Source organism: Branchiostoma belcheri, unplaced genomic scaffold, assembly GCF_001625305.1.
Source record: "Branchiostoma belcheri isolate BF01 breed outbred unplaced genomic scaffold, Haploidv18h27 scaffold42, whole genome shotgun sequence".
Lineage (NCBI taxonomy): Eukaryota > Metazoa > Chordata > Leptocardii > Amphioxiformes > Branchiostomatidae > Branchiostoma > Branchiostoma belcheri.
Window position 1 is genome coordinate 579263 of NW_017804043.1, and position 13589 is coordinate 592851.

The 13589-nt window shown below is 41.2% G+C and overlaps 1 pseudogene; it reads left to right on the plus strand.

Annotated features, from left to right (window-relative positions):
* The window catches only part of LOC109477976, a 35969-nt pseudogene that overhangs the window by 14562 nt on the left and 7818 nt on the right, over window positions 1-13589 (plus strand).

Genomic DNA, 13589 nt, shown 5'->3' on the forward strand with positions numbered 1-13589 from the left:
CATACTAGATTGGCCAGGCCCAAGGTGGCGTGTTGGACCCACTCTGGTCAATGGATACTGCCTGGTCAATTTGATACTGTCTTTTGCCACCCTATAGGGTAGGATCTGCTTGGAGATTACACAATACGCATAGCTAAGACCGGAGTGCAAAGGATCATCTAGAATCGTTTTTCTACAACTTACTTACACAATGTCTTTAAATTGCAACATTTAATAGTGCAAAAGAGTATGTAAGTTGGACACACTAGCCTAATGCTGTATCTGTTTTTGAACAGCTGTGTGGCCCAAGGGCCAAGGAAATGGAGATAGGCGCCGCCCCATTTAACTCTGTAAAATTCTCTTTAGTATCTGCATGGAGGGTCAGTGGATCTGCTCAGAGGACAAGTGCCCGGGAACATGCATAGTCTTCGGAGACCCGCATTACATAACGTTCGATCAGAAGTTCTACACATTCCAGGGCAAGTGCGAGTACACACTCGTAGAGGTATGTCATATTAGGTTCACTGTGTATGTGTGTGTGTGTGTGTGTGTGTGTGTGTGCGTGCGTCCGTGTGTGTGTGTTCGTTTGTGTGTGTGTGTGTGTCTGTGTGTGTATGTGTCAATGACCTGAACCAGACGTCTGTCTCCATGGTAACTAGTGCTGGGTTACATCATGTTGCAATTTTATAGCAGGAGGGATTTAGACTCCTGTCACCATATATTTGAATGTGTTTGAGTAAGAATTAACAGAGCAGACCATAAGCGAATGTAAACATTATGCACTTGCTTTGCAAATGTTACCTTTCTAATTAGAATTTGTCTCTATTAAAACTTATTAGAATTTGATTTAAAGTTTATTAAAATTTGAGACTAAATTAGGTTGCGTACAAGAAAATATTCATTGTTTTATGAAACTATTCACGGAAATCTTTTTTTTTTTGCAGGACTTTGTGGACGGTAAGCTGCTGATCACGTCCCAGAACGAGCCGTGCGGCAGCAGCGGAGGCGTGTCCTGTACCAAGTCCGTCACCGTCACACACCACATGACAACAGTCACACTCAAACGGGGAGGGGCCGTCACTGTGGACGGCAGGGACGCTAAGATTCCCTTCAGGTTTTTTTATCTCCATTATAATGTTACATAGATTCCATACTATTCTTCCTGGAGTCCGCAAGGGTGATTAAAGGTAAATCAGCGTGTGGCTGATCGATACAAGACGGGGGGTCGCCAGGCCTCCATCTGGGTGATTTGAAGTGAATCGCCAACTTCCATTTTAACAATCACTCACATGGTGTGCCCTGGATTCATGTACCAACTAGATCTGGCATCATGCTGTCTTGCGGTTGGTAACTCAGAACCTAGATAACTCAGGTAAATATAAATTGGGTTGGGGCGTGCTCTTATTTGGGAAATTATGTGGTTTTACTGTCAGGTCTCAATTCCAAATAATGTGGCTCTTCTTCTTCTACTAGGAATCAAGACATTTACGCTAAGAGAGGTTCGTCCATTGTGACTGTTCTGGAAGGGTTCGGCTTCAGAATCATGTGGGACAACATCAACCGCCTCTACATCACGTTAGACACGGTCTACTCTAATAAGGTATGTGAGAAGACCTTTTCGTTGTATCCGTCCACACATAGCAAGTCTTACAACAACTTTGCACAACTTAAACCCTGTTCACATATGCCTTAAGACGTACATTGTGTACCTACGATACTTTTACGTGACGATATTGTAGGACCTCGTTGTCTTAAAAACTGTTACAATATATAACTTTTCAAGCTTTTGCACTCGCTATACTCATGAAATCTACGACGTATGGCACAATCGTCGCTGACAACCCTCTATCAAAGGTGTATTGCACAATTAATGTGACCTGGGCTTTGTACTGAATCATCGCTCAGCGTACAAAATGAAGGTTCAACACAATGGAATATGTCAGGTGATATTTTGCTATAATATAATTTTTAGGTTCGAGGTCTTTGTGGCACATTCAACTGGAATCAGCATGACGACTTCACCACACCCGAGGGGGACCTGGAGACAAACGCAGTAGCGTTCGCCAACAAGTTCAAGGTATTCTGTTCTACCATGAAAGTCCATATTTGTTGGTAGTTACATGTCAAGGGTAAAACTTTAGTTCGAACATAAAAGAGAAATGTTCTCACCTGGAGCTTTCGACCAGTCACTCTGGTCTTCCTCAGTAGATTGACCCAGTGAGACTTGTCATGTGGCTTCTCTGAAGTGTGACGTCAATACTGGGTTAAATGTATCTGGTAGACAATGTCGGCCCCCGTCGCTGTTGAGTGAAGGGTGATGGGCCCTAAAGTAAATAACCTCTTTACGCAAGCTTTAAGGTGTACGTACGGATTTCAATGTGCAGTGCAATTTCCCGCCTCTGACGGTCTTAACCATTGATCCCAGCTTCACGTTGAGTGTCTTGACGCGGCGCAGCTGTCCTTCCACCCGTGCGACACCTTTTTTGTAGTTAAAAAGCGGTTTTACTTTATGTTACGGCTGTATCCATGCGTCCCAACCATCAAGTTTTGAGCAGGAATCTTTCGGGTCACACTGACCGATGCCATGTCTTTGACGAACACACAATCTTGATTTTTGATCCCAAGCTTCACGTTGAGTGTCTTGACGCGGCCCAGCTGTCCTTCCACCCGTGTGACACCTACACGCAGATGCGCAACTTCGCCGTGGAGCGCTGCGCCATCATCTTCGACTTCATCTTCCAGAGCTGCCACATCGAGGTGGACATGAACCCGTACTACGAAAGGTAAAATGTTTTTATTTATTTGTTTATTTTTTTGTTTCTTAGGAAAGGTTTTGGTCCTTGTTGTGGGTACATTAAGGCACACCAAGGATCACTCGACAGAGGCGCCGTGCGGTATCAACTTCCAACGCATTTTTGACAAATTGCTGGCGTCACCTGTCCGTAAGATCACGTGACCACTGGAGTTGGTCATTCAAACCCTAAAGAAGTCTGCAATATAACAGTCGAAATTTGATGACTTTTTTTATTGTGCCGGGATAAAGTTTTAGATATTAACTACATCAAAGAATCTTTATTCTTGTGTTTACGATAATTTTCATAATAATGCACACTTACATTAACGCAAAAATATGGTAGTTTTTATGTTTCCAAAAATCTTCATTCTTATGTTTCCGATAATTTTAACAATAATGCACGTTTACTTCAACGTAAAAATGGGGTGTTTTTTTATGTTCCCAGTTGTCTTTATGTTTGTGGATGTGAGGACACTAACCAGTGTCTCTGCTCGGCCGTAGCCTTTATTTATTGTGCTGGGACAAATTTTCTAGCTAACTAGTTAAGAATCTTATTGCATGTTTACTGAAAAGAAAAATGTGTTTTTTTTACGTTCCCAGTTGCCTTTACGATGTTTGTGGATGTGAAGATACTAATCAGTGTCTCTGCTCGGCTGTGGCCACTTACGCGTCCGAGTGCGCACGCTCGGGAGTTGTCGTGGATTGGCGGCAACACGAACTAGTCAAGGAAGTTTGCGGTAAGCTTAAAATCTTTATATATAGGCGACAGTTTTGAACTGAGTATTACATTTAATGATTGACAATGGTATCTTATGAATACTGATAAACTGATAGTACATGATACAACACACAATTTGTAGCTGAATATCAGTACTTATATTTAGCTGAAAGATTTAACTGATAATGGTAATGTTACCATGAGCACATTTCTGTTCAATGGCACTGCCATATCTATTATATTATAAGAAGATTATGTACCTACATCATTTAACTTTGATTACAATCGAAGTCTTTGTTAGAGCTCCAAATCACCTAATTTTAGACATTTTAGACATTCTTTCTAATTCTACATCTGTTGGTTGTTGCCCTTTTTTAACATTTAGGCTAACTTTTAACAGAGCAAGCTGTAATACATTGACTGCTTCATGTGTCACGAGACTTGGGGGCTCTTAATTCTAATCTATGTCTTTTTTAAGCAGCGTTATTCCACGCCATTGTTTTAAATCATGCTCACAGTTGTGCAGTGCACGGGAGGACAGCTGTACAAAGAGTGCATGGACACGTGCGGCCGAACATGTACAGACTTGGTACACGAGGAGGAATGTCTCGCCACGGCGGAAGAGGTTCCGTGTGTTGCAGGATGCAACTGTCCTGGTAAGGTATACTCAGGATGAGCTAGGACTGCCACTGTTGTCAATGAATAGTATATGAATAGCATAGTACAGAATGGTACAGAATAGTATAGAGTAGTATAAAGTAGTATAGAATAGTATAGAATAGTGTAGAATAGCATAGAATGCGATGGAACGGTGCAGAATGGAACAGGGCAGAATAGAATAGAGTAGAATAGAGTAGAGTAGAACTTATATAGAATAGAATAGAGTAGAGTATAATAGAATAGAATAGAACAGAATAGAATAGAATAGAATAGAATAGAATAGAATAGAATAGCACTTTACCGACCCTTTTTAGGACTAGACTTGGGAATACGTGGATATTTCCATTGCCTTTGTGTGAAGAACTTTGAAATTTGTTTTCGTTCTTTTCTAATACTAGTAACAAACAGGTACTCATACTATACACGGCTCCATTCTATATACCTACACCACAAGCAAACTTTCTCAACAAAGTTAAAATGTAGTTTGGTCATGTCTTTGTGCTTTGTAGATGGAATGGCACTGAACGATGAAGGTCTGTGTGTGATGAAGTCCATGTGTACGTGTAAGGACGGCGGCAGGACGTATGCACCGGGGACAACCATCACTAAGGGATGCAACACATGGTAAATTGCGCGTCTGATAAAATATATTCAGACTAGGGTTGGAACGAAAAAAATCTCTGTGTACAATGATCGCAAAATCGCAAGTCTCAAAATCATTGCATGCAGAGCTTACTTTTGTTCCAACCCCAGCCTGAATAGGTCCTTTTTTATGAAGGAATAAACTACCGATGTGCAGTGTAAGTCGCAAAATGTAAACTGCACGACCGTAAATTGATTTCTTGGTGTTAACAAGGACTATATCTAAAATTCAAGACAACAGCTGAAGGCGTTTATTAATAATTGAAGAAAAATAAGATTTGTAGCTCTGCAATGAATGAAGGTGTTGCGTTTGTTTGTTTGCTTTTCTTCGTTTGTTGAGACATGCACTCATACAAAAACTATGAATGCTGCTGATTTTTTTTTCAGTCACAGGGAGGTAAGCATGCTCGTTTTTTTTTTCTGAAAACTGTATTTTTCTTTATATTTCCGGCCTAACGTCTCATCTATGCTTTACCAGTGTATGCGCGAACGGCGTGTTCAACTGTTCGGACCACAAGTGCCCGGATGTGTACGCATGCCCGAGGAACCTCATGTACCGCGATGACGTGTCACCTTGCCCTTTGACCTGTGACAACATGGTAGAAGATGAATACTGCAACCTGTTCAAACAACCTGGTTGCGGCTGTCCAGATGGAATGGTGTTAGATGTGAGTAAGCAAGAACAAAATATTCTACTGATAAACAACTTAGATGACTGCATAGATACATGTATGAATGATAATAGGGCAAATGCATATTGGAACATTTACAATACATGTAGGTTGTCATCTATCTATCTATCTATCTATCTATCTATCTATCTATCTATCTATGTCTCTATCTATATCTATTTAAAATATCTATATCTATCAGTATATATATATATATATATATACCTACAAATGTATCTTATTTACCTCTCTCTCTCTCTCTATATATATATATATATATATGTGTGTGTGTGTGTGTGTGTGTGTGTGTGTGTGTGTGTGTGTGTCTCCTCTCTCTCTCTGTCTCTATATATTCATATAGTTTAGCACCTTGAAACATCTGTACCGAAACATAACCACGTCACGTATGTAATCTTTCCAAATGCTCACGTTAACTTTGTTCTGTTCCAAACTGCAGGAGGACTACTGCGTCCTACCGGAGAACTGCCCCTGTCATCACGGGATGCAGAAGCATCAGCGGGGAGAAACCATCACAAAGGACTGCAATACTTGGTAAGTAGTTTCACAGCAGGCAATTTAATTAATGATGGACGTACCAAGTAGGTAATAACAGCTCAGAAAAGAACGAGAAGAAATAGTCCTGACTTCAAGAACTATCGCAGAGCTTTGGAACTTGCTGTCACCAAGTACAGTAGGGGCATCATCATTAAATAGCTTTAAACAATGTTTAGAGTTAAATGTTCAACAGTTAGGTGTGACAGGTCGTTGGGTGTAACGTAGCCAGCTGCCGCGTGCCTGCGAAGCTGGTGTTATACGCCAAAGGGCGGTTATACCGGCTATACTGATACAGAAGCTGGTGTGTTACGCCGAAGAGCGGTTATACCGGCCATACAGATGAAGATACAGACAGATACAGAATTATATTTTCGGTTCTGTCATCTTTCCTCACAGTGTATGTAAGGGCCGACACTGGGAGTGCTCGGACAACAAGTGCGCTGGAGTCTGCATCGCCAGCGGCGACCCTCACTACATCACCTTCGACGGGAAGTCCTACTCCTTCCAGGGCGGGTGTAACTACATCCTCAGCAAGGACCTGGTGACGCAAGAGTTCACCATCACGGCAGAAAACGTGCCCTGTGGAACCAGCGGCGTCACTTGTACCAAGTCCGTCACGGTCGTCATAGGCAGCACCACCATCAACCTTGTCAGAGGGAGAAAGGTGAGGGGGAAGGTTAATACGTTTTCTGTAAATTGACATACTTTAAAACAATGGTAATCAAAAACTTATATAGATGAGAAATAATTGCACAATTGACGTGGGCTGGAATCTAGACTGCAAAAAGGGTCCAAAAATTGTCAATGAGATCAATTTTCATGTACAAATTTTCTTTGCAAAAGATCCCTTATTTAAGTTTTATGCAAAGCGTACTTACTACAAAATATTACTATTGGCGGAATGCTATTTGGTAATAGTAGTAACCATTATGCTCCTTTTAAGCATAAATTTTTGATTAGTAGCAAATTTGCTTTTTTTTTCTTTTTTTCCTTTTCCTGCAGGTGACAGTCAACAACGTTCCCATCCTCCCTCCCAAGGCGTATAACGGCACGGGATTGGTCATTCACAAGTCAGGCATCTACGTCATCGTGTCAAGTGTCATCGGCCTGGAGGTCAAATGGGATGGACGTACGCTATCTACTGAACATTTCTAGAAGAACACACAAATAAACAAATGAATAAACACACACACACATACATACATACATACAAACAAACATAACAATCATGGAAAACGATCTAGCTCCTTGCCCCCCCCCCAAAAAAAATCAATCAGCCCTTTTTCAGAGTAACTGAGGTCTCGGATGTTCAGCATACGTCACATTCCGGACGTGTCACCAGGTCAAAGGTCGTCGGAAGTCTATAACGGCCCCCGTCTCTGTATAGTGAAGATTTAACCCACATGATAAAAAAAAGCACTCCAATATGTTCTACTGGTCCTACACATATACATCTCTCAATACGTGTTCTCACTCTCACTCTCTCTCTCCCTTTCTCTCTTGCTCTCTCTCTCTCTTGCTCTCGCTCTTTTCTCTCCTCTATTTTTCTCTCATCCCTCTCTCCCTCTGTTTTGATGACACGCATTCTTTTGTCTTACAAATATTTTACAGAAACTCGCGTGTATGTGAAGCTGGACCCAGTTTTCGCGGGTAAGGTGGGGGGTCTGTGCGGAAACTATGACGGGGACGCTGAAAACGACTTCACGGCTAGGCAGGGCGGCGTGGAGAACGTGGCGCACATGTTTGCCGACACCTGGCGAGTCAGCACGTCCTGTCTGGAGACTCAACCGTCAGCCATGCACCCTTGTAAGGTGAGAGCTCAAATTTATGAATGAACGAATGAATAATTTGTGGGGTCGTGTGGCCCAACGGCAGCGTGCGCGACCGGGTTCGAGTCCTGACATGCCATCGATCTTGTGCCCTTGGGAAAGGCACTTTACACGACTTTCCCCACTAGAATCAAGTGAAAATGAGTATTGTCTGTCCAGTATTCGTTTCTGTGTGCGGGACAAAACACCAGCAACAGCTGCCTCTGTTCCGCATGTATTGCACTGTTGCAATTTCAATAAATGAAATCAAATAAATGCATGAATTTGTTGTACGATAATAGCGTACATGTACTGTCCTAAAACGGTTTCTATTTGTGAAAAATTTGACGAATGTATCGAAAGCAACAGCAGAAAGCTTGGAAATGGCAGATCTGTCTATGAGGCAAGCCTGTTTGGGTCATCAGGCCGCATAGATTTGAACTTTGACCTTTCGCTTTCCCTGTCCTTGGTGCTGAACGTACCTTCCGCGGCAGTAACACGAATGCTGGTCGCGGCCGTTTGCGAAAACTGCCAGGTTTTGAACCGTCAAAACTTGCTAGAAGGTTGGAAAGTATGCTTGTACGGCAATACTTATTATATATATATATTACTGTCCTAAAACGGTTTCAATTTGTGAAAAATTGGACGAACGTATCGAAAGCAACAGCAGAAGGCTTAAAAATGGCAGATCTGTCTATGAGTCAAGCCATGCAAAGTATACACTATTTGGGTCATCAGGCCGCATAGATTTGAACTTTGACCTTTTTGCTTTCCCTGTCCTTGGTGCTGAACGTACCTACCGCTGGAGTTACACGAATATTGGTCGCGGCCGTTTGCGAAAACTGCCAGATTTTTAACCGTCAAAACTTGCTAGAAGGTTGGAAACTATGTTTTAACTACTGTAGCTATTATTGAACGACTTTTTGTGGTGTTTTTGTTATGGGGGACTTTTTTTGTTACCATTTTACATGTCTGAAATTCTGTGACCCTTCTAAACTTTTCCCACTTGCATTCTATTTCCCTTTTTTTATGGCCCCTTCAAAAGAATCTATCATGTTAAAATAGGAAATTATGACCACCTAAGATAAAGACAATTGATAAAATCATGATGTTTCTATTCTTTAAAGCAATGGTTTTGTACTACTCCTAATCCTTACCAGGGCTCGAAATACTGGGTGCATGAGCACCTTAGTGCACCCAAAATCTGAACTTTGCACCCAATTTTTTTCTGTGGATGCACTGGTGCCCCCAAATATTTTTGTAGGTATTTTTGTACATATCAAATGTATAATAGTATGCAGGATATTCTTGGCATCTAAGTGTCAGAAAAATAAATTAAATATAATTTTTGTTGTAGTACTTGCTTAATATGATTTTGAAGTTAGAAGAGGAGCACTAAGAACTGCAATTAGGTTTTGTTTTATATGGTGCACCCCAAAAATTTTTGTGCACCTAATGTTTTAGGTTGGTGCATCAGTGCACCTATTTCCAAAAATGAATTTTGACCCCTGCTTACCCCTGCAGACCAGTGCTCGTGAGACCTGGGCTAAGAAGATGTGTGGAGTGTTGACAGGACCAATGTTCGAACCCTGCCACAGTGTGGTGCCTTATGAGATGTACTATTCCTGGTGTGTCTACGACTCTTGTGGGTGAGTTTGGAAATTCTGCTTCCTTTGAACTTGTTTTTAATCAGTGTCAATTAATCAACAGGGCCTCCTTTTGTTTAAAACAGCTAATATGGAATTTTTGAAGAGAGAAAAGTGGATGGTAGGAGTTGATACAGGTGTATTGTTTTATCTTGTACTCCTAGGGTTTTTGGTCTTTCTGTATGTTGCTGTTTTAAAAAGGTTGAGTTCTAAAATCTAAGTATTCACATCCACATGGCACCAATGCCTTTATACTTAATTGAATCACAGACAAACCTAAAATAATACATGCATTACTTCTGATGCCCTACAGATGTGACTATGGAGGCTTCTGTGAGTGCCTGTGTACTGCTATCTCCCTGTATGCCCAGATGTGCAGTGACAACGGCATCTACATCAGGTGGCGCTCTCAGGAGCTTTGTCGTAAGTACTTCTACTTCAATCTAAACCTTTTTTTTTCAAAAAACCACGTTCACTAGAAGCAAAAGCATATACATGCTACATGCTATATGATATAGGAATTTTCACAACTGGAAAAGTGTCTTACCTGTCTACATTTTGCTGCCTATGAGCTCTCTTCCTCAGAGGTTCTGACTGGAGTACTGCTTTTTGCCACTATGTAAATGTTGTAGCCAACACTTTTGCATCAAGAACACTATCACAAACATGGCTTGTCCCGATTCATCATGGGGGTTAACTTTCTTGTCCAGATGGCAACCTTGATTCTTCTGTTATCTTCTCTGTCTATTGCAAGTTAACAACTGTGTATTAGACTGGAAGAGGGCTACCAACATAATAAAACGGAAACTGTACAATCCAGTGGCCTCCCACAGGGAGACGTAGAGTTGAAAGATCACATACTACACTTTTGTCAATGTTATAGAGAGATACTGGTCTTGCAGAGACTGCTCTAGTGTCACCCATGAGGGACAGGGGTATTGGAGTAACTTTATCAAGTGTAACTCACCAGATAATTAATCCTGAGGCATGATGATGTACATCCTGTTTTCCCTCCCAGCCATGCAGTGTGACAATGGGTACATGTACGAGGCGTGCGGCCCCGTGTGTCAGGACACATGTCGGGCCCTGGGGGAGACTCCGCCCTGGTACTGTGAGAAAAGCACCTGTGTGGAGGGATGCTTCTGTCCTGAGGGATATGTGGACGATGGTAACATTTACCTACTCATTTTACTTAGACCTGACCTCTTGATGTAGATGATTCCATAACCAGAATTTCTGTATTTGTATCTGTATAAATAATATAACCGCCATTTGATGTAACATACCCGCTTCTGTATATGTACAGCTGGTATAACCGCCCTTCAGCATAACACAACAGCTTAGCAGGCACGTGCCGCCATGGCAGCTAGCTATATCACACTAAACAATTTGTTAAACTCAATCTTTACACATTTAATTGCAGGAGTTGTTTCAAGCTTTCTAGTGATGATGCCCCAACTGTGCTTGGTGGCAACGAGTTCCACTCTACAATACTTCTTGGAAAATATGAGTTTTTGAACACCTCAATCCTTGGTTGATGGTGATTTGTGATCATTGTCATTCTTGTCTGCCTACCAGGTGCTGGCTGTGTGAAGGCTACAGACTGTGAGTGTATCATGGATGATGTATCCTATCCCCCCGGGACTGTCATCACAAAACACTGCCTCAACTGGTAATGCTCGTTCTGGTATCTGTCCTTGGTGCTGAATTTGCCTTTTCAAAAGTATTTTGTGTTGTTTTAAGAATCAATCTTATTTTAAAACAGTGTCCTTCTGTCAATGATTTTCATAACATTTTTGGATACCTTTGTCAGTTATATTTATGCTGTATTGGTGTAGTAAATAAATGTAATTTTATTTTCAGCACATGTCTGGATGCTCAGTGGGACTGCTGGGGAGAGTCATGTGAAGGTGAGTACATGTATGCAATGCCACCTTTCAGACGTACCAGGAACTGCATGCCCTATTGATTGTTCTTAGATAACAAGTTTAACCAACTACTAGAGCTCTAGTATTAAATTTGTTACATTACTTTTTTTCTTTTAAGAATGAAAAATGATTTAACATACATTTTAGTGATGCTTCTCATTCATTTTAGAACTTTCTTGGAAAGTGTTTTGCTGCTGCAATCTTGAAATGCACATTTGTAGTTAGTGTTATGAACTTACTAAACTCTTGCACTAAACAATTTTACATTGCCTTCAGTGCCCACCTGTAAGATTGGAGAGTTCACCTGTGAAAACGGTCGCTGTCTCCCGTACGGCTGGATGTGTGACGGACAGGTCGACTGTGAAAATGGGGAGGATGAAAAGGACTGTGGTAAGTCAGATCTTGTTCACAGGCATAAAGACTAGAAATCTTTTAAAAAAGAAGTAAAATGCAGATTGATGGGATTTTTCTATTAGTCATTACTAATGTCTTGGTAGCGTACATAGTCCAGTGGTTAGCGAACCTCCTCCGGACCAAGGGGTTGGGAGTTCAAATTCCGGCTGTTGTCGCTCACCTGACATGCACGCTACTGGAAAGGGTTGCAGTCCTTAGGACAGGAAAATAAGCTGTGGTAAAAAAAAAAGCTAGGGGAACTTCCCTAGTACATTTAACCTGTAAATACTGTACATAGCATCTGTGACTTCTCTGTCATGGCCAGTGGGACATTAACTTTTCCAGTGAGCTAAAACTGTATCAAGATTTCGATTCAATGATTTCTTTCCTTTTATAAGCATTTGTTGTTTAAATATCCATGTAGTGCTCATGTTAGGTTATATCTTTGAAGCCTGATATAATGAAAATATGTTGTTTTGTCCTCACCTGCAGTATATGAGTGTGAAGAAGATGAGTTTAAGTGTGAGTCTGGGTCCTGTATTAAGAACGTGTACCGCTGTGATGGCATCACTGACTGCAGAGACCAGAGCGACGAACAGAAATGCCGTAAGTAGTTAAATATCATACTTTTGTTCATCTTTTTGCAATAGTACATCATAGCGCTGCCTTGCGAGAAATGTTGAAAGTGCACCTACCAGAACCATTTGTCTTGTGACAGGAACAAAACACACAATGGCTGCGGCCACAAGAGTGTCTATAGGTTGCAACTTCTTTAAAAATTGGTGGTTGTTGGTCTGTAAGATAAAGACCCCAGGACCACCTCATTATAAAAAGGTCTTATTTGAGTGATCACCATGATGTCACGGCTAGGGAGTGGTTGGCAAAAAGCGGGTTACGATTGGTTGATTCGCCTACCAATAATTTGCATATGTCTTCAAATAATTTGCATGTGTATGATGTAAAGAAAAACAATGATTGCTTCAATTTATTGATGCCTTCTCAATTGCAAGATCTTGAATACCTGCTAATATATATATTTTCACTGTGTATGATTCAATTCTGTGTCCTTTTCTTGCTGTCAATCACACTTCCCTTGACCCTTGAACCTTGACCCTTGTGCCTTGACCTTTAGCCCCTCCAGCCTGTGAAGAGAATGAGTTTACCTGTAAGAACGGGCGCTGTATCCCAAACACGTTTGTCTGTGATGGGGACCACGACTGTGGGTTCGACGATAACTCAGATGAAGAACAGTGTGGTGAGTCTTATTTTCCAGAATTGTTTCAAGAACCATTTGGAAAATATTTCAAGAAACTAGAAAGGCCGACATTTGCTTGGGAGCAAATACAGCATATTTCAGTCCATCTCCCTCCCACGCAAAAGTGGACTATTCCAAACTTACCCCAGTGCAAAACTGGCAAAGGTTCTCAAATAAATGAATTAAATAGTAGCTATATGAGAACAAAGATGCAACAACAAGTACTTTGAATCTTGAAAGCTTTACTAATATTATTACTGGTATGCAAAAACTAACAATTATGAGATTTGATACATTTTGAAGGTCTTAGGCACATAAAATTGAATGTGTGGGTCATTACGCACCACTTAGGTGCAATGTGACCTCAGGTAACCCGCAATGGAACACATGTTCCATGGATGGAACCGGCCATTCTTTAGATAGAACATGGAACGGGTATGGCACTTTTGGCCCTTTTTGGTGAAAATAGCCATTAAAGTCCCCCAAATGAGTCATTTGGAAGTGATGTATGCCAGATATATGACTGCTATTCTGTAGACA